The sequence below is a fragment of the Lissotriton helveticus genome, chromosome 4_1 (assembly GCF_964261635.1).
Source record: "Lissotriton helveticus chromosome 4_1, aLisHel1.1, whole genome shotgun sequence".
Classification (NCBI taxonomy): Eukaryota; Metazoa; Chordata; class Amphibia; order Caudata; family Salamandridae; genus Lissotriton; species Lissotriton helveticus.
Genome location: NC_136063.1, coordinates 1,470,327,675 through 1,470,350,608, shown reverse-complemented (window position 1 = coordinate 1,470,350,608; position 22,934 = coordinate 1,470,327,675).

The window sequence follows — 22,934 nt, the reverse complement described above, 5'->3', positions numbered from 1 at the left end:
GCGTGCAGGGGGAGAGATCAGGACCAAATGTGTCTCTAGTGTGCCTTTGTCGAAATCGTATGGGGTCTCCTCATTCCTGTCCAGGCCCCACACGAGTCCCCAATCTCAGTGGTCAGCGAGCGCTCCAACCGCACTCCAGTGTAGGCCGCCAATCTGGTGATGTCTCCCCCTCAGGACACTCACTCCGCTATATCCCCCTGGCCGCAATGCAGACACACGTCTCCTTTCCAGGCCCTCCAGAAGAGCAGGCCCCAGGCCAGACAGCCGACAGCCACTCACCAGGACTCCCGCAGCCCGACCCCCGTCCAGTATTCATGCGGGGAGATCCGCCCATAGGCCCGGCAAACCGAGTCAGTCACTATCTGGCCTTGAGCACAACAGCAGGCCCAACAGACAAACAGCGGGCCGCACTCACCGCAATTCCTCCTACCCGGTGTCTCCTTCACCCATAGGGACGGGGCCAGCACGGCTTCTCGTGGCGCTCCGTAGCCTCACTGTGTCACACAGTACCTCTATCTTGGCTGTGCCCAGGCGCTCCCAAGCCGGCCCGCAGGATCCCAACTCGCTGTCGGAGCAGGGAGGCTCCAGTGCAGGCAGCCGGAGGTCCTCCCTACTCACGTCCTCCACTCAGCGTCAGCAGGCTCCCGCCTCCTCGCCCCCGACCAAAGCGCAGTCGGCCCCGGGGGGTGGCAAAGTATCTCCCTGTGGCGCTCCGGCCTCAGTATCGGGCCTCTCCCACAACTCTTCCGAGGCCTCACCCGCTAAGTCCACAGCAGGCCAACGGCTCCCTCTCCACTCGGCTGGAGCACGGTCTTCAGTCGGGAGCAGCCTTCCTCAGCCCCGTGTTGCCAGCGGGTTCCTCGAGCGTACAGGCCCAGCAGCGCACCCCGCCTCAGAAGGGGCCAGCACCACAGCCCCCACGTCTGTGCTCCTTACACCGCAGGCTGCTCTCTAGGCACTGCCGTGTTGAATCCAGCTGCAGCTCCAGGCCAGTCGCGTGGATCAGCGCTCCTGTTCTCAGGCACTCCTAGACGATTCCCCTGCACAATGTTTGCTGTTTAGAAGCTCATGAGGTCCGGATGGCCAGGATAAGTAGTGGATATTTCTCCGAGCAGCAAGAGCCTCACAGTAGTGCAGCCATCTTCCTTGGCGCCCTCCAGCGCCCCCCCAAGGCTTACTCATAGATACTTGGGGACTCTCCCATTAATAATCTGGATGGCTGAGTCCAAACTTTATCTGCACATAAAACATCCATATGCTGAAAATGTGCAGCCCAGTAATATGACCTATAGTTGGGCACTGCACACACCCCGTCCCCGGGTTTCTAGGAAGAAGAACCATATACTTCTAAGCTCATTGAGCCCTTGAGTATTGCCACATACAATTTGTGCACATAGCTTCCTGCTTTTTGAACCATTGCCCTTCCAACTCCAAAGGTGTGGTTCTGAATAAATAGAACACTTTAGGCAAAAAGACCATCTTTAGAACATTACACCTGCCAGATAGGGTGAGATGTAGCCCAATAATCCTTCTTAGATCCTGGCTAGCCTTTCGTGGTAGCGGCTCTAGATGACATTATAAATGGTGTCTACTTGTGCCGTAACTTTATTCCCAAATATGTGGCATATCAACTGTGCGCTTATCTATCAAATCAATATTACTGGTGCAAATCAACTGTATTTTCCCCTTGTTAAGGTAGTACCCTGACAGTGCTCCAAATTCCTCCCCTATATCTAAGGAATCATTATCGCCTAGGTCTAGAAATTCCTCTTTTTTGCCCTTCGGGGGGATATCTATCTTCAGTGTACAGCTTTGAATAGTATTCCTCAAAAACCTTAACTATGTCTTCCGGTGTAGTGGCCCCTCTCCCATTCTTCCTTTCAATCACTTTAATCGCTCTAGCCATCTCGTGTTGCTAAATGTGAAGGAGAAATAAACTGCCCGTTGACTCACTGTATCCATTAGCCTTGGACCTGTGGGACTGTAGTTTCTCCATGAGCGTTCTTGAGTAGTTGCCGTTAATCATAGCCTTCTTTATTACAATCACATGCTGAATCTCGGGCCCATCCTAACTTGGCTGTATTGGTAACATATGCTGTAACTCCATGCGCCCCAAGTCCACATTTTGTTTTCTAATCTCCTTATCTCGCTGCCTCCGGAAATGAGCTACAAAGCTAATCATCTCTCCTCTCATTCCTGCCTTAAATAAATCCCATACCACAGCTCTAGATTCGCTATGCCTATGAATTTCCATAAACTCCAATATCCATTTTTTCATATGGTCTACATAATTCACATTTAAGAGCAGTTTTCTATCAAAGATCCACTTGCATGGCGATTTACCCATACCCAGTTCTGTAAGTTCCAGAATTAGAAGACTATGATCAGAGAAATTTTTGGTAGTCTTTTAACAGCTGAATTGGCCACCAACCCAGAAGAGACCAGAGAGTAGTCCAACCGGACATACTTTTGGTGTAGATATACGAAAAGTATGTATAGCCATGGTCCAAGGCATTCTTTCTATTCCAGATATCTACTAACTCATGGCTTTTCTTAAATTGAGTTAGAGCTCTAAAAACCAGCAGCTTCCTCACCACATACTTGCTTGGTTTGCTACCACTCATACCAACTTCCAAATGTATATTAAATCTCCACAAACTATCAGGGGTGTTGGCCACATAGCTGGCTCTACCATTAACTCTTCCCAAGACAGCAGTTTGATCCAAATTAGAGCCATAAACCAAGCACACTGTGAAAATAGTTCCCTCAACCTGACCTTCAATAATTGCCCTGCGACCATATTTATCCACCAGCTTCTGTTTGGACACAATAAGGCCTCTTCTTATCAATATTGTGCCACCCCCTGCTGGGTACATTTTGTGATGTACAAGCTGCAAGAGAATAGCCCCCAATCTGTAACAGATCCCTCTTTGCCCAGGGGATGTTAGTCTCCTACTCACAGATAATATCTGGCCCCCGTATTTTAAATGTTTCAGCCACCTTCAGCCTCTTATTCCTATTATTTAGCCTGCAGACATTTACTGAGCCTATACATAATTTATCCCCACGCATTGATAAATACCTGAGTATAACTCATCCCGGATCACCTCAAGTAACCCAGACCACGATTTTCAGACTGACATCTCAAAAGTTGAATCAGCTCCAAATTCCACATGATTAAGTTCCTTTTTTTCTCCTCAGTTGACCAGTCCCAGCCTTGACCTTCCGGAAAGTCCTTCTGGAACAGATCAATCAGAAAAGATCTTGCATCTTCTCCCTCCTTTCCTTCGGGTAACCCGAGAACGCCGCTTTCCTGGTCTTCCAGTTTCGACTGGATATTCACTGCTTCTTTCGCCTCTGTGAGTCCCTTGGGTGCGCACACATCGGTTTCCAAAGTTACCGTCCTTAATTCCAGACTGCTCATTCTGTCAGCAACTGCAGAACACACCTTAGCTACTTTTCGCTAGATGGGCTTTCTGGTATTCAGCGTGCATCTCTTTCCTGTGGGTCATGAAAGTTTGATATATAAGTTCCAATGTTGGCAGATTCATGCTGGGGAGGCCCTCAGGCCCCCCAAAGCTTCCCCTGTCAGGGGCAGGGTGCCATGAGTGTAAACCCACTTCAAATCTAATCCATCACCCTGCCGTTTGGTCTTTCCATGAGATATCAACCGTTCCTTGCTCCCTGCCAAGTCACTAGACTCAGTGCAAATAATTCCCCCTGAGACCTTTGACTATAGGTCTGAATCATCTTCCGACCACTCTGTTCCATCAGTTCAGTTCAGTTCATAAACTTTATTTCGATTTATGAAAATCACAAAAGTTAAAACATATAAAATGTGGGAGGCCATAAGAGCAATACATCATACATTTTAGACACAAAATCTTATAGATCATCGTAGTTAAAAAAATGTGAACTTACGCGTGGATCCAAGATGGACGCGTGAGCACAGGGTTCCCGAGACCCCTTCCGCCACCCTCATCTATCCTGAAGCAAATCCTGATTTGGACGACGGGTATTTCTTGCTGATGCCCTGCTGATACTAAAACTTTTCTTACAACTCGATTTGGCCGTCGAGAACGGGACTTGCTGCACCTCGCAATCTGAGGCCTATAGCGTAGGCCAACCGGGGGTTTGAGTTCCCGAGATACCCAGGTGGCAATTGAACAACACCGGCTGGAGAGATACTTCCGCTGCCCCTGTGGTACTTTCGGTTTCGATTTTGGTTATTGTTGACGCCACCTCGTTGCTGATCTATACTGCTGCCCTGGTCTGGTCGCCAATTCTATTTTGGCCGTCGATCCTCGCCCTTTCGACTCTGTGGGCTGGCCATAGAGGGAATTCTTTTGGCTAGACCCCTAAGGTCCTGTCGGAGCTCGTCGCCTATCATGGCGGGCAGGGCGGACTCTGAGAGACGCAACACCAGTGGTCCGAACCGTGGAGGGGCTGCCCAAGCTCAGACTATAGATCGCTTTACTCGCCCGAAGGGTTCCCCAGGTGGAGCGAACAAGGCCCTTGGGGAGACTGGTGACGATACGCCTGCGACTGAAGAGCCGACTTTAAAGGATGTCATGGGCGCCATTGCCAGTATCCAGACCACGATGGGCCAGCAGTATGAAACACTAGCTACTAAGTTGGACACGGTGGCAATTGAGGTCAATCTCATCAGGACGGATTTGGGGAAAACCAATGAGCGAGTCAAGTCCCTGGACATCAAGACGGCAAGCCTGACTACGGATGTCTCGGATCTCCAGACTGAGGTCCGTGATCTCCGAACGGCGAGAGACTCGTTCGCCCGTAGACTGGACGATTTCGAGAGCCGGGCCAGGCGCAACAACGTTCGCATCGTAGGTGTCCCGGAGAATTCTACAGATGTGCCTACGGACCTTTTGGTGGAAGATCTTATCTGGAACCACATGGCACCGAAGGGCCTCAGTAATCTTTTTGCTGTTGAGCGTGCCCACAGGATTCCGGGTGGGAAGCCCAAGCTTGGTGCCGCTCCGAGGCCCATAATAGGCAGGATTTTTTATTTCCGGGACAGAGACGCTATCCTGCAGGCCTCCTGTGTTAATGGCCCCACCAAGTTTGAAAATGTGTCGGTCAGCTTCTATCCAGACTTTACGCAGGTGGTACAGAAGCAACGTATGGGCTTTACGGGGGTGAAACGACGTCTCAGGGACATGGGACTGAAATACGCCATGCTTTTTCCTGCCCGCCTGAGAATTGAACATAATGAACGTGTGTTCTTTTTCGATCGACCCGAGGTGGCTAGTGACTGGCTGGACAACCTGCAGACGCAACACACCAGCCCGGAGAGTTCGAGGGGAGCCGAGGGCGGCTTGGAAGAACAGGAGTAGTGAGTCTGCGCCGACGAGCCAATTTCTGGACGCTTTGCAGTGGCTTTGTGATAGCAATGTTTGTACGTTGCAGATTCCCTGGGGTGGGGGGATTCGGGACTCTTCCTCCTCAGGGGACTTTTTTCTCTCTCTTCTTGTAGGTTAGTTCAATGGGGCGACTGGCACACTGCAAGTTGGGGTGGCTTTTTGGTCTACCGCAGGGGTGCAGGGTGGGGGTTGTGTATTGAGGGTTCCTCGGGGGTCGTGGGGGGGTCTTTTCTTGTTTGTCTGTTTCGAGGCTACGATTTGGTTGGTAGTCTATCCTTTGTGCCTGTTTCGTGGTGGGGGGATGGTTTTTTCATTACTGGGATGGGGGTAGGGGGCTGAGAGTGCTAAGCTGGAACGTTAATGGTCTCGGGGATAGGATTAAACGGGGGATAGTGTTGCAGTATTTGAAGCGCCACTCCCCGGATATCGTTCTGCTACAGGAAACGCATCTTGTAGGTAATACGTGCCACGCGCTGAATAGACGAGGCTACCGTTTGGTGGCACACTCTGGATTCACTACTGGATCAAGGGGGGCGGGCATCCTGGTTAGAAGCTCCCTCCCCCTCGAAATAGATGATAGGGTGCTGGACGATAGGGGTCGCTATGCTGCTGTTGTGGGTCGATGGGAGGGGAAGACGATCTCCATTTTGTCTGTGTATGTTCCCCCTGGTCTACAGTCCACGACGTTTTCTGATTTGGGCGGGGTGGTCCTCGGGCTCCCCGATGGCTTGTTGGTAGTGGGTGGCGATTTTAATTCGGTCGTCAGTGGAGAGGAGGATCGTAGTCCTCGTAGGACCCTCCCCACGTCGCAGTTGTGGTTGGGGAACTTTCTAGACACATTGGGATTGGCTGATTGTTGGAGGCAACTTCACCCTGGACAGCTCCAATACACCTTTTATTCAGGAGCTCATGGTAGTCTTTCAAGACTCGATTACATCCTTTTACCAGCGGTGCAGATGGTCTCTGTAAGGGAAATTAGGCATTTGGCTAGGGGGATCTCGGATCACTCCCCACTTTGGCTCACTCTTGACGTGCGGCTAGAGTCCGGGGGTCGGGTTGCTCCGATTAATCCGTGGCATCTGCGTGACCCCCACATTGGTGCGGACGTGGTTAAACACATGGATTACTACTTTGCTGAGAATGAAGGGTCAGCATCCTCCCCTGTTTCATTATGGGAGGTGTATAAAACTGTCATCCGGGGTCAGACTCTCTCTTTGATTGCTAGCGAGAGGAGGCGCAGAGCTATGGAAGTGGTGCGACTGGAAAATGATATTACTGAGTTGGAGGAGCGGATGGAGTCTGGAACTACGCCTGATGGCTTGCACTCCTTGGCGCTTAAACGGTCTGCATACAGAGCTCTGGTGACTGATGCGGCTATGGCAATGAGTCGTGAGCAGCAGGGGCGTCTGTATGATGTGGGTGACAAGGCGGGGAAATTGATTGCTTGGCTTGATAAACGGGAGAGATTGAATCGGGTGGTGCCTGTTATTGAGAGAGTGGATGGTGTGCGAGTGGTGGACCCGGTCGAGATAGTGGAGGTCTTTGCCCAGCACTTTCAGAAGGTTTACGCGCCGGTCTCGGGCAGACCAGAGGAGGATTCACACCTGTTGCTCCGCGATATAGAGTTGCCTAGACTGTCTGACTCGGACCAAGAGCTTATGGAGGCGGATTTTTCCACCGATGAAGTAGCGCTCGCTATCCGTGCGCTTCATTCGGGCAAGGCTTCGGGCCCGAACGGTATACCAGTTGAGCTGTATAAGTTGAGCCCAGACAAAATGGCGCCATATCTTCGTCGGACGTTTTTGGCATCGCGAGATCTCGGGATTCTTCCACGGGATCAGAGACTAGCGTCCATTGTGGTTATCCACAAGGATGGCAAACCTCGTGACCAATGTTCGTCTTATCGGCCGATCTCGCTTTTGAATGTGGAACCCAAGGTCCTTGCTAAGATCTTGGCGAGCCGACTGGTTACGGTGATCGGTGATTTGGTACACCCTGATCAATCCGGGTTTATCCCCCACCGCAATACCGCACTCAATCTTCGACGTCTTCATGGTGTCCTGGCAAGGGCGGGGTCTCTTGTGGAGCCGGCCGTCTTGGTCTCCCTTGATGCCTCAATAGCCTTTGACACGGTGGAATGGCCTTATCTGTGGGTGGCCCTTGCCAAGTTTGGCTTTGGTCCTAAGTTTGTCGGTGGGTTAGACTCTTGTATGAGCAACCACTGGCTCAGGTGGTGGTCAACGGAAGGGCCTCAGATCCTTTTGTCCTTGGGCGTGGCACGAGGTAGGGCTGCCCTCTGTCACCTCTCCTTTTTGCACTTGCTCTTGAACCCCTTGCTGCGTGGCTCCGTTGGCATACGGTGGTCCCCGGAGTTGGTTTCAAGTTCCTGGGGATTTACGTTTCGATGGACCCCAAAGTTCGCTATGAGCGGAATTTACTTCCTCCGCTTGCCCGGCTTCGGTCGGATGTGGCGGCGTGGTGTGGACTGCCGCTGTGCCCTTTGGGGAGAGCGGCCTTGTTTAAAATGATGTCTCTACCCCGGTTCCTCTACGCCGTCCAAAACACGCTTGATTTGGTTCCGGCCGGCTATTTCCGCGAAATCGAGGGCCTCCAGAGGAGACTGGTTTGGGGCGGACGCCCTCGCATAGCATTGGCGAAACTGACTTTGCCCTGGTATGATGGCGGTATAGCTTTGCCTGATGTCAAACGCTATTATTGGGCATCCCAGTTGAGTGCCATCAATCATGCCATGTATGGTCCCGTTCCGAATCCCGCTTATGAGATGACAAGTGGCAATTGCTGGGGGGCGATTATAATAGAGCGCTTTATTCCAGAACCGCCAGGAGGAATCTGACGGGCCCCACTGCGGTGGCGGTACGTGTATGGGATAGCGCAACATCGGCCAATGGCTGGACGAATAAACTGACTAGAGCAACTCCCCTGTATGCAGCTGAGAGATTGGATGGCCTGTGGTCCTCGAAGGGTTTCGATAGATGGGACCTTATTGGTATCAGCAGAGTGGGTGATCTTTGGGTCACTGATAGAGTCAAATCGTTTGACGAGCTGAAACGGGAGTATAAGCTGAGTGATGGGGAGTATTTCTGATATCTTCAGGTCTGCCACGCTCTTGACTCGGTCTTCCCTACTGGTACTACGATCCCTGAGTCGTCTCCCCTGGAGGATAGAGTGCTGGATGGGCATGCCCCTGACAGCACTATCTCCCTCATATATAAAAAACTTATTAATGCCCGTTCGGACCTTCTTATACAGCTAAGGGATACATGGACTGGTGATGGTCTGGAGATAGACGACGAAGACTGGCAGGCTGCAATATCCTCCCCTAAAGAAGTTGCGATTCCGGCGCGTCTCCGACTGGTGCAGCTGAAGATTCTGCATCGTGTCTATGTCACGGGTCCACGGTTGATGCATATGGGTTATTCTGAGGATGGGTCATGTCGGCGTGGTTGTGGTATGCTTGCTACTTTCCTCCACATTATATGGGAATGCCCGGAGGTAGTGACTTTCTGGAATCGAGTGCATGCGGTGATGGGTGAGGTCACTGGTGTTGGACTGCTCCCCGAGGCCAGACGCTGTTTGCTGAATATCTGGGAACCGAATGACTGTACGGTTGCTCAGACTCAATGGGTCACACTGGGCAACATGATAGCGAAGAGAGATATCGCTCAATTGTGGGTATCTCAGAGGGCGCCACTGGTCTCGACCTGGGAAGAGAACATGGACTGGTGCATGTTTAGAGAAAAAATTGTGTACATCTCCCGTGGTAGACCCAAGAAGTGGGGAAGGATATGGGGTCAGTGGAATTCGCACCACGGAGAGATATGTGACCCTCCCTTTGTTGAGTCCCCTGATGTTCCACGATCTCCTTGACTGTACGTTTCGGTACTTTGCCTTATTGTTATGTGTAATGTATTGCTCACTCTCGATCCCCACTCCACTTTTCCATGATTTCTATATGCTTGCTGCTCATTTGTCTCCCCCCTCTCGCGTGTAACAGTCCTTATATTGCTTGGTTTTGCCTCAAATTCTTTTTCGTGTTTTCTTCTTGTTGTGTATGTATAGTAAAATATGAAACCTTTTATTTATCCCCGCCCGCCATGAGCTCCGGAGAATGTCGCGCTTATACGCTGCCGGACCCTCGGGTTGTCGGCTGATGAGCTGTGTACTGCTTTGTTAATTTTCATCCGTATAACTGACCGGCCTTGGTGGTTGTGGGTCTGTAACTGTACTCCTTTTTTCAAATAAAGGTTTAAAAAAAAAAAAAAAAAATGTGAACTTGTTAAAACAATAAATAGAATATGAGGACTATAAAACATACCCAGAATATACGGCCTAGATTAGCAACCAACATACAATATTAGTTTTTACACGAGCATCAAAACTATACAATAAAGTGCTTCGTACTTTGTCATAAAGACAGTAATATCAAGGTGAGAGGGACATTGACCTATGCCTCTTTTCAGTCCAGCGGATAGCCCAAACCCAGCCCAGGAACTTTGCTATTGCAATCACAGTGGGGCCTTCCAATGATGTTTTAAGTATTCTGAAAGCCTCGATGCTGGACCTAGGACCCAGACTACCACAAACGGGTTTCAACCAGCAACGCCTAGGTTTACTGTATGCTGGGCAACCTAAGAAAATATGTTCAAGGGTTTCGGACCTATCTGGACAAAAGTGGCAGTTACTCGAGTTTGCATTGGAGTTACACCACTTAGAGATGAAAACTTTAGTCGGTAAAGTTCCCACCCTGAACTGGTGGAATAGTTTCCTGTCTCGTACTATGGTAATTAAATCCCAGTACATCTCATATTTGGGTTCATATTTAATATCGAAAAAAAACTCTAGACAGAGTTGAGCTGGAAGAAGCTGCAAGCCGTCTTGTGTTAATCATTTTCCAATAGGCTGCCTTGAGCTCAAGTTTGCTTGGAAATATACTCCTGGCTGGGAAGGTCCATAGGTGGCTTATTCTCAGCTCGTAGAGTATATTTTTGACATGACTAAACCACACAATATGCCTGGTAACATCTAAGTCCCTGACTTCTAATAGAGCCAGGGCATAGTGTGCTAGCTCGGGAGTCACCCAGAGTCTCCTCCAATATGCTACTGACCTATATTGTGCCACGTCCCTAATGGAGTTGCATCCCAAGTCCAGAAACAGGGGCGCCAATGGGGTGGATTGGGGAAGGCCAATTAAGGATCTTAGAAATTTGTTCTGGCCCACCACTAAAGAATCCAAATTAGCGTGACCCCAGAGCTCAGCCCCATACAGGATTGAGGCACCAATTTTAGTATTGTGTTTGTAGCACGGGAGCTATGGGTTTAGTGTAAGAACACCTATGCTCCTTAAGCAAAGCCCCTGAGAGTTGAGCATGTCTAGCAGTGAAGCAGACTAATTGTGGCTTCCAGCTTAGTTTTCTATCTATAGTTACCCCTAATAGGAGAAAGTCTCAGTTTGTTCCATTTGCAGGACCATATACTTTGTTTTATCAACACTGATAATAAGGTTGTGGTCCACACGGAACTCATCAAATCTAGAGAGCGCACGCTGGAGGGCCTGTCTCGTTTTTGATAGAATGAGAGTATCATCGACAAACATTAGTAATGGGATCTTCGTCCCTACTAGGGTCGGGGCATCCGTAGGGAAAATCCTCAAAGTATTTCACTACCCCATTGATATACAATGAGAAGAGGGTGGGTGCTAAAAAGCACCCCTGCCTTACCCCTCTCTCGAACGCAAACTTTTCTGTGATGCCACCCTCCATATCCCATCTGACCTGTGCATAATTAGCCAAATGCAGTTTAACAACAAAAGCCAGGATTTCAGCAGCATACCCAACTTTAGGAGAGTGTGCCACAACTTGGGTCTCGGGACCAAGTCAAAAGCTGACTTCAGGTCCACGAAGGCAGCGTAGATAGTACCTCTCCCCAGGGTTACAGTACGCCAGTAAATGAGGATGAACCTTAGCACCTGGTCAACCGTGCTAATACATTGCTGAAACCCTACCTGTAAGTCAGAGCGAATGTGGCATTCCTCCGTCCATGCTTGCATTCTGCCTAACACCACCCTAGCCAATACCTTTTGTATGCAGTCAATCAGGCTAATCGGCCTGTAATTTCCCGGCTTGGTACGATCCCTTTTTTTAAATATGGGAAGAATTACCGCTCCAGCCCAAGAACTGGCTATCGCTGCTCCATTAGCAATTGCATTAGTGAGGTGCTGGATATACAGTGCCCCGGAATCAAGATTGTGAAGGAACAGATCTGCGGGGATACAGTCAAGTCTGGGAGCCCTGCCTTTAGGGACCTGGAGAATGGCATTTTCCACTTGCTTGTTTTTGCACAAAGCTGGGATGGATGGCAGCATTATAAAGATATCTTGGGCAACTGGATCGCAGGAGAACTGCCTTTTATAGTAATCAACCCATTGATCTGGTTCCACATAGTTGATGGGAACTTTCCTGGTATCCCCGCTCCCCCACTTCACCAGATGCCAAAAAGCCATCATGTCTCTCCCAGAGCATGCGTTAAGTAGATCAGTCCAGTGGCCTTCATCCCAGTCCCTTTTGGTCTGGGATTGCGCTACCTTGTAAACAGCCCTCTTCTCTCTTATAGTGTCCCGATCTTAGGTCCTGATTGCTGCCGCAAGGGTTCTGTAGGCCGCACGACATGAGAAGTTGTACCAAACTGCAGCCTTATGGCATGGGGTTTGTGCACTTTTTTGTTCCTCGCAACAAAAAAACTTTTTAGCCCATTAAAAAGATGCTCATGTGCCAGACCGATACTATCTAGATATGTCTCATGCGAAACATCACCCTAGAGAGTGGCTAGAGCATTATCTACCAGATTGCTAATTTGATTCATATTCTCTGCATTGGTGGCCACTTTAGCCCATTTCAAACGCCGTAAGTCATTTGATAATTGGACTTCTACAACGTCTACACATGATGTCGGACCATCTGCAAAGTTAGAATACAAATGCCGCAGAGAAAGGTGCAAAGGGTTGTGGTCACTTTCCAGGCACTCATAGACCAGCATGTCTAGTAGATTGGCCTAGAACTCCTTGTTGATAATAAAATAGTCAATAAGACTGGAGCATTGCCCACTACTATATGTCGGCTTCCCAGTCTTGTCAGATCTCGAGCGCCCATTGGCTGCTCTCAACCCGTGTTCCAGGCAAAATACTTTTAGTTGTAATGCTGCGCTAGTCCACTTTTTTATTGGGGGAAGGTCCAGGGGGGGGCGATAGACCACTGTTCATCCTCCTCAACACTAAAATTCATATCCTGGAAATCCAGGGGTTTGTATGTACAATTAAAAACTCCAGCTATTATTATATTGTTCCGGCCTCTTTGGGTTATTAAAAAGTAGTCAAGAAGGGTTGCAATATTGGAGGCATTCCCTCCTTGTAAGCCCCTAGAATAAACGTTGACAAGTAGAAGGTCTGGGATATTACCCAGAGATAACCTAACAATGAGAATATCCCTGGTATCGATATAGATCTCCTCAAGCTTATATTGTTGGTGCTGCCTGACCCATATAATCAATCCCCCTTTGGGTCTACCCCGGTCACCCTTTTCAGCGATTTTAGCAAAGTTAATATAACCTGGGCGAAAAACCTGATCCATTGACCACGTCTCCTGAAAAAATATAATATCTTGTTCCTCGATAAAAGAGGACCATTCCGTAGAGGCAGTTTTATTTTTGACCCCTGTAATGTTCCATGATGCTGATTTAAGGCCAGCTCCATCATCATTAGGGGCAATAGTTATTGGATGTGAACATGAACCACACCCTGACCCCTGTAAATCAATAAATTTGGTACAGTCGATTCCTTTTCGAACCAAACCGTGTTCAAGTGCCCTAGTGCTTTCCGCGGAGTCTGGAATTCTACTCTGCGGTGACCCATGTGTTGCGTAGAGTGATAGCCCGTGGCTACTTGGGGAACCTAGAACTTGGTCATCCAAACCTAAGTCGACCATCGGAGAGATAGACTTCTCAGATAGTAGTGAAGAGCTCAGTCAGTCAATAGCCTCCAGATTTATGAATGACTCAAATCGGTTGTAGGTCGGCACATTGTACTCATACATCCCCTGAACTTGAGTGGTATCCCTATAATCGGATCTTACAGCTGTTGATGTAGGAACATTCCGATAAAAAAAATCCCAAAGGTAAGACATTAATACCTTCCCTACTCAGATGCCTTGTACCAGCCCTGTCGAGAATCATTTTCACTATATAAGGTGACCCAAAAATCAACACTATACAGTCACCTCTACTTGTTTTAGTTGATTTCCCTATCCAAGGAATCCTACGAATCATTTTAAATTCCTGGAACAGGTGACTTTCTAATCCTGTTTTGGTGTTAAGTAGGTGAAGGGCCCTGTTCCTAAGTGTGGCCCAATGCTCCTCAGTGCCGGGTAATAAGGGAGGGACATTAGAGAGAACAACAGTTTATGGCGTGGCGTCAGGGGTAAATTGAGGTAGCCTTTACTAATATCGCTAACCAGGCCACCCCAATTTGTCTCCTTATAATTCCCCCCAGATGGTTCACCCCTGGAGACAGGCTTCGAATGTAAGAGAACTTAACAAAAATATAGAAACAGATGCATAAGTTGAATCTACTTTTTGCACTGTGTTCAATCCTGCACATCCCTTTGTCTCACTCAACACTCCATCCCACCCTTCCAATCCTTGGGGCACTAATGTACTTTTATTATGTAAAAGTGATGTATGCATTCTCAGACACATTGTGATTAAATAACAGTGTGCAAACTCGATACAAATTATGCATCTGTTTCTATATTTGTGTTAAGTTCTGTTTTAACTAGAGGCTACGTACTGGGACCTTTCTTTCTATGTACCATATAGCACCCAGGTCCCAGTGACTTTAATGGGTATACCCCCTTCTTTTGTAATATCGAATGTAAGAGAAGCAAATTATCTGTATTTTCTGGGGGAACCTGTGCGCCTGCGTTTGTGGCGGCACCAGCAACAGCAGGGGGCAAAATTGGTACAGGGACTGTTGATGTACCAAGATCTGTCGGGGCAGTAGATGTTCCTTTCAAAAGAGAGGGTATTGGGGAGGAAAGCTGATGCTCAATATTACTCAATCTAGTATCGATATCTGATAATTTAGGTAATAGAGGTTTTAACAGTACCAATAGCTTTTCCTCCAATTTAACTAAAATACGATCTTCCAGATCACCTAAGACATGCTTGCAGCAAGCCTGTGAACTGGTATCTCTAGGGCTAGATATGCTTGTAACAGCGATCTCCTGCATACAGCCTTTCTTGCCACGAACCGTCCCTCTGGTTTTGGCCACTTTGCTAGTTTGGTGTGTAGTAAGAGGTAAACCACCCGCCTTCCTTTTCTTAGCTGTAACAGTAACAGTGCCCTCCCTTTCCCTAGCCTGAATTTGCTGTTGCAGTCGGGTGAAAATCTTGGGTGGGGGTGAATGTGTGGGAGAAGGTACGCTAACTGTAGTAAGTGAATCTTCAGGTAATGCTACTAAAGGCATAGAACCCTGTTGAGACATACATTCAACAGGTGAATCTGGAATTAGTAAGGAGCCAGCTGAGGGAGCTTCAGATGAAACTCAACGGGGGTCCAGAGAGAGTCTCCTTTGAGTGAGCTCGATTTCATGATTAAGAACAGATTCTGCCCTTGTAAGAAAGTCATCAAGAGTGCCCACAACCCTTGGACCCCCAGCCCACTTACGATTGCCCTTACTCATAATTGGCAGCAAACAGTGTAAACAAATACTAAAGGGATATAAAGCAATCAATAATTTAAATTAAATGCAACGTCACTAACCAAGTCCTTAGGAAGATGAGTAGTCCATTGAAAAGGGAGTGGCCCTGCCCTGCCTCCTCCTGGCTACGATGGGTGCGGACGGGCGCAGACGTGCCCGCCCTTGGCCCGCGCGTGTCCCATGCTGCGGGAGGCGCAGAGCGTTTTTAAGCACCTCCTGGCGCTTTTTGGGTGACGCCTCCCAGGAATGCGCCTTCCAGGAATGCCGGGAAATGTAGTTCAAGACCGCCCGCGTCCGCACCAGCGGGACGGTCTCCCCAGATTCATTGGTGTGATCAGCGTTTTGGTCCTCAAGAGTCGGTGCCAGGTAAATATAGTCCCGGGTAGAGAAATGGCCAACAGTTTTGAACCCACGCTGCGGGAGGCACAGAGCGTTTTTAAACGCCTCCTTGCGCTTTATGGGTGACGCCAATACAATGTGCCTTCCAGGAATACCGGGAAATGTAGTTCAAGACCGCCCGCGTCCGCACCAGCGGGATGGTCTCCCCAGCAGAAATGGTGTGATCAGCGTTTTGGTCTTCAGGAGTCGGTCCCAGGTAAATATAGTCCCGGGAAGAGAAATGGCCAGCAGTTTTTCAGCAGGAACCCATCATCAAATAAGGAGAAGAAATTGTCAGCCCCTTCTGGGTCCAACCTACTTGCTTTATGGGGTACTATTTCCTTTTTGTTCTGTCGCTGTGCTTTAATGCCCTTTCTGGCTGGGATAGGCTCTGCATAAGTTATGACAATAGACTCAGGACATAGTGGTGTCTCCATTTCAGCCCTCCCCATCTCAGCCTTGTCTGCCCAGCAAGATGTGATTGATCGAGCCACCACAATACCTGCTGAGTCTCTGAATTACTTAGCACATCTAAAGTCTCAAGCACTATATGCTGAGTGTTGCACAGTACCTTTAAATCAGAAACAAGCTGCTCTGTTACTCTGGAGACCCCAATGCAGCCGTCCAGACTCTCACTGGTTTTCTTTTACGATTCAGCTCCTTCTTGAACCTTTGTAGGTTCCATCAAGGCCCCAGCCTTCATGGGATCAGCTGAAAGTCTTGCTCGGTCCAGAAGCCGGCGCAGAAAATCCACAACTGATGGTGATGAGGGGGGCAGGTGTCATGGGGATTCTTTTGTCCCCCTGCACTCTTTTCTCTGCCACCTCTGCTCTAAGTCCTGCCTGCCCCTGCCAGCCACTTGATTCGGGTGTGGCAGCTTCCATTTGCCTTCTGGTTCCCCCAGCCATTGTCAAAGCAGATTGGGGGCCTACCAAAGATTTGTTCCTACCGCCGCTCCCAGCAGTCAATTTGGACCCCATATGTTCTACTGCCAACCATCTTGATTTTTGCAGGTATCTGCAGATAAAAATTGTCAGGTGCTCCCATAACCCGCAAAAAGTCATTCAAAACCGGCAATGTGATCAGCGTTCCGTCCAAGCCATTTCAAAACATCCCAGATGCCAACAATAGGGATCATGCTCTGTCCTCCTGCTCTGTAACTGACTCAGTTAATGACTAGTTAGTGAGAGCTCTTAACAGCCGCCTTAAACGGCTGCCATCTTGCTTCTATTCGAGACTGCCTCCCGTTTAATGTTTCTTAGAATAATTGAGGATACTGTGGCATAATGGCCAATTAATTTCATCCTCAAATCAAGGGCAGGTGCTGCCACATATTCATTTTGAATTTGCTTTAGCACTTCAGGCAAAACAGCAATTGATGAGATGCCATGTGTTATGGTATATATAGCAGCAAAGACATTACCCTATGCTGCACAATCTTCCATTGGAAGACACATAGGGTCATATGTAGGTGGGCTAATACCGGTCGGTAATGGCCGAAAATTGGTAAATTTCCCGTTACTGACCGGTATTTAGCCCTTTGCGATGTAGGAGGCTGGATTTAAGGATTTGGTAATTTACCGATTCGTTATTTTAAGTAATCGGTAAATTACCGAATCCTTCAATCCTATGTAGGGAGCACTCAAGTGAGTGCATTTTTGGTTTAAGGATTCGTTATTTACCACCAACTACAAGTTGGTGGTAAATACCGAATACCTTTAAAAAAGCAATTATGTGCTTTTTTAAAAGTGCCATGTGGCAGACATACATGCCCTTAGGGCATGTATGTGCGCCACATGTGTACACATGCACGATTCAGGGGTGCAACAGGGTGTCAATGTGACACCCTGCCACCCTTGAATATGCTCCCCCTATTACCGATTCAGTATTTAGCGAACCAAAATAGTGAATGGTATTCCTTATTACCGAATCGGTAATAACGAATATTATCGCATTGATACATTTTCCGATTTTTTACCTACATTCTATTTACCGATTCTTAAATACCGAATCGGTAAAATACGGTATTTAGGAATCGGTAAATAGAAATTACCTACATCTGGCCCATAGTGAGAATTCCCAATGTATCTTAAGGTTCCATATGGGGAAACACTGTTTGAAGCTGGCTTATTTTTATGATACTAACTAAAACAGAATAGCCTCCTTTTTGATGGGTACTTTACCCATAACAGCATTAATAGTAACTGGACTAATGGCAGGCACAGCTAACTGTGGCTGTCCAGCTTGAACAGCCCTTGCTGGGGCAGTTTTTATTGTACTTATAACAAACTGCATTAGGCATTGATACAGTCTTACTAAGTGAGTATAAAGACCAAACAATCTGCAATTGCTTAATGCACCTGCATTTGTAAATGGTGTGTAGCCAGCTAAGAGTGTCCAGGTTACCCCATCGTTACTGACAGGATCCAGGCTTGCATATTGTAGTGTGTGTGGGAGGGCGCCTTGGAACCAGTTTTGATGTTCCTGGTCTGTTAATGGTATTTGAATGAATGAAACGTCATTAGTAAAGCGCACGCCTACTCCAAGTAGTGTCCCAGCGCTAAATAACAGTTTCTCTACACAGTAAACCAATGGGTGAAAGAACATCCTCAGATGCCGAATAGCCACATTTTAAGTTCTTTCTGAAAATTGAAAGATCCAGATTGGTCCGAAGTAGCAGCGGAAGTTGATTTCAGGCCTTGGGCCAAAGGTATGAGAAAGATCGACCCCATATTCTAGAGCAGTGGATCTTGGGGATGGTGGCCAAATGGCCAAAGGTTGAGTGTACTATCCTGGCGGGCAGATAGCTAGAGAGCCTAATTCTAAAATATGCTGGGCCCTTATCATGTAGCGCTTTATGTGATAGGACCAGAGTTTTGAACTGAATCCTCTTTCTCACGGGGAGCCAGTGAAGTGATCTCAGAAGTGGAGACATGCAGGTCCAAGAGGCGAGATTGAGAATCAATCTTGCGGATGCATTCAGGACCACCTGCAGCTTGTTTAAAAAGATATTCTGGCAGCCCCATGTACAAGACGTTAACATAATCCAGTCTGGAAGTGATCAACGCCTGAACGACTGTTTTCCTGGATTCAACCAAGAACAGTGGTAGAAATGTTCTCTACGTACGTAGAAGGCAAAACAGGTGTCCACCAGGGTTTGAATTTGGGGTTGTGGGGACAGAGCTTCTATTGTATTCATAAGAGTGGCTGGGAGAGGGACACCTTGGGGCCACCATGACTTCCAGGTCTCTGATGGTGGTGTGCCAAAGAAGAAAATCTCTGACTTGTCTGGGTTGCATTTTAATTGATTAATTGCTAGCCAGTTGAACACATTGACTAGACAAGCTGTAATGATTTCTCCATCAAATTCCACCCCTTTATTACAAGTAAAAAGGAGCTGGGTATCGTCAGCATACAATATCACTTTGGCACCAAGTAATTCAGCCAAAATGGCCAGAGGGGGTAAGTAGATATTAAAAAGCATAAGGCTCAATGCTGAGCCATGGGGAACACCGACCATAGCGTTCTGTATAGGGGAGGCAGAAGGGGGAATCCAAACCTCTTGACCTCTATTGTCAAGGAAGGAAATCAGCCATTTTAAAGCCATTCCTTCAAATCCAATGTTCTGGTGCCGGTCAAAAAGTCTGTCATGAGGGACGGTATCGAAAGCCGCCGAAAGATCAAGTATGAACAAGACAACCTTGGCCCCGCCATCCAGCTTCTCCTTGATGTTATCAGTCACTTTTAGCAGGGCTGTTTCTGTGCTATAGTTTGGTCTAAAGCCGGATTGACTGGGGTGCAGTGAGTTATTGCTTTCAAGGTGGCATTATATCATTGAATTGACATGTGTTTCTAATACCTTCGAAAAGGTTGGGAGGAGAGAAATAGGTCTATAGTTGTCCGGGACCTTAGGATCGGCAGACGGCTCTTTGAGTAGAGGGAGAATTTTTGCATGTTTTCATTTATGAGGCATACCGCAACACCCACTGCCCACGATGCAAATAAGGCAAAGTCCCTATCGCCACCACAATGTCCCAGAAAGTAATGTTGTGATGATGATAAGGGGTTTATATATATGCCCTTTGTTTGAATATCCTTTGTAACAAGTACTGGAGCAGAACAGAGATCCCCTTCTTGCTCGATTGCCATATAATAAAAAGGTATAAAAGGTACCAGCATTTGAGGCAAGGCGCAGCAGATGGTCAGGTTGCTAAACGTATGCTGAAAGGTGATCCTCCAACCTCAGCCTAATGGTATAAGGTATGCAGAGGACTATAAGTGATTATTCATATAAGTATAGAAAAATAATAGATGTAGTCAGCTATTAGTATTTTAGGTAGTGTTTTAGAGTATGGTTTTAGATTACTTGTTTAGGGATGAATAATGAAATATGATTAAAATGCATCTCACATTCAATTCATTGATCATATTGGCAATTATTATGGTAGTTATAGTTGACAAGATTTGTAGATCATATGGCTACATGACGTGAAAATAATAAATAATATATTTATCATAAAATACCTTTTTTTGTCTATTACAAGGCGGACCCTCCAGGGCTGCCCATTATCCCCCCTCCTATATGCTCTGGTGGCTGAACCCCTAGGCGGCACTATGGGAATATCACAGTCATAGAGGACTACGGATCCCGGGATAATGTTTAATAGTTTCAGCTTATGCTGATGATACTTTGCCAAATGTCTGTGACCCTGAGACAAATCTTAACCCCATACTCTCTGAAGTTGCACAGTTGGGCAGCTTGGGCAGCTTCCGGGCATAGAATCAATTGGGCTAAATCAATGATCTTCCCACTAACTACTGCTACGACGCCAGCTAGGTTAGATTTTCCTATGCAATGGTTTACAGACCCGGTTCGCTACCTTGGGATACAAATTCATACTGACCCTGCTATAGTACTAGCGTAGAACTATGGGAAAGCCATTTCTAAATTAGAAGAGGATATTAACAGATGTATAAGGCTACCTCTCTCATTGATAGGTAGTATTTCACTAATGAAAATGGTGGTACTACCCAGATTTTTATTCCTTATTTTAAATATTCCCATGTTACTTCCGTGCAACGTAGTTGCCACCCTGCACACACCGCTGATCAGGCAAGCTTGGGCTGAGAAGCAACCGAGAGTTAGATGGGAAACACTGATCATGCTATTCTCTGCGGGAGCCTAGGCGCCCATGACTTAGAGTTGTATTATCGAGTTGCGCAGGCCTCCCATGCGTGTGGCTGAATACATGTACCGCAGGACTTATCCCATATGCACATAGAAAGGGATGCAGCTGATCCTCACACCCTTCCACAGATTCTATTTAAGCCCTCAGTCCGACGTCATGGCATCCTAGACTCCTTAAATTCTACTACACATGCAGGCTGAAAATGATTAGAGTCACAAGCGGGTTCTTTTATGTATCCACCACCAACAGAAAGGGAAAAGGATGTGCTCCGCATACTGAAATTGCTGGGCATACTCAAGTTGGGTAATTTTATCCATGAAGGGGTTGTTAGCAGGTGGAATGACTTGACTGTAGAAGGGCCAGCGCCCTCGACATTAGACCAGTTTCAGTATCTCAGAGTTCGGCATGCATGGCGTGAGTTACTTGGTGATGATATGCAGGAGCCAGTTGCAATGCCTATGTTTACACTTATTATACGTGCACATTCCCCGGCGAAGCTGATAACTATACTTTATACCCTCTCGCAAGAACCCAAGAAAGTCAATTCCTTAAGGTTCAGCAAGAATGGCAGAGCGATCTGGGCCTGATTATAGGAGATATGTGTTGGAAATACTCCTGTGAGGTTCCAAAGCATATATCTTTGAAGGGTAGACACCGGTTAATACATTTTAAGTATGTCAATAGGGTTTATTATACTCCCTACAGACTGTTTTTCTACGGGTTGCGTGAGACTGCCCCATGCACAGGTTGTGCAGAACAGGAAGCTGGGTTCCTACACGTGGCATGGCAGTGTCCCAATATCTTAGTTTTTTGGAGGAAAGATTTCTCTGTCTTGAGTGAAGTTACAGGACATGTCCTTCAACCAAGCCCATTGCTAGCTCTACTTGGCTATGATAAGGAGATAGATACAAGTTGAAGGAAACTAGTGGCGATGGGCCTATTACTCGCCAAGCGTAGAGTGGCTATGCACTGGGCTAAGGGGCCAATACTACTTATCATAGATTGGAATGCTAACATGCATTATTGCAATACACAGTCAGACATGTACAATGAGCTGTTATCGCCGCAGTGCCATCCCCAGAGCTTCTGGGGGCTATATCAGCAATACCTAGTTGAGAAAGAGACAGGAGAACGTGAAGGCGGGAACAAGTGAGTTGGAGCTCTAATGGAATGTACCTGATATATTGTGTTGCCTGCTTTACTTGGTTACAACTCTTAATTAGTGCCCAAAGTTACCTCCCCAGTGACATTGCTTGTCCCCCCTGCACTCTAGTTGGCTCCAGACCAATACCGTTTTTAATATGCCTATTATGTATGCCATAATTAATGCACGTGCCGTAGATGTTGTAACGTGTCCAGACAATAACGTTGTGTATATCTCGCCTTGTTTATTTTTGTACATTTCTTTATTTCATTGATACTTGAACAGCCATTGCATCATTGCTGAATATGCTCTGTAAAACGCAATAAATAAAATAAAATAAAAACATGTAAAATACCTTTACTTGTGTGTGTAATAATTTTGGGGTTTGGGACCGGGTCCCACAGAATTGCCAGCCGATAATAGACCTCTGACAGGTTTCCCTGACTTCTTAAACTCCTTTCCAAATGTACGTAACTCATAGGGAGGGGTGAGAGACACCTGCTAGTTCTCCTTTTCTATGAAAATATCAGTTTCTTTTTGAGCTCAGAAAATCTACAGAGTGTGACCCCAGTAATCTCAGGCAACACAAATAGCAAAAAGAAGATACTTCACATTCAAGGCACAGTAAAGCATGGTGAATAGACAAAACAAACATTTTCCCCAGTAAGACTGGGGGGGCAGTCATAAACAACAGTGATTTATGGTCAAGTGAAAGGAGAACTGCACCAAAACCCAGTAGGTTGGGGTCAGAGGAGAAATATGTTTTACAGCTTAATTCAAACAACACACCTTCACTTTTGCTTTTTCTCTGTGAGATGTCCTAAGTGAGACCATTATGCTCAGACATTGGCCCTTGCTATTTGTGCCAAATGATTTGAGTTGCACATTACTGATGTGGCTTAAGATGGTCCAAACCAGTTTGAGGTGGTTTTAGTTTCAGTTCAGAGCTGATGTGGCTTGGCAGTTCATGCTAAACCATTCCTATATGGCAAGACGAAAGCTAATTTTGCGGTGCAGTGCGCGCTACGAAATTCGTTTTATTATTTAAATTGTTTACTTACCTGTAATT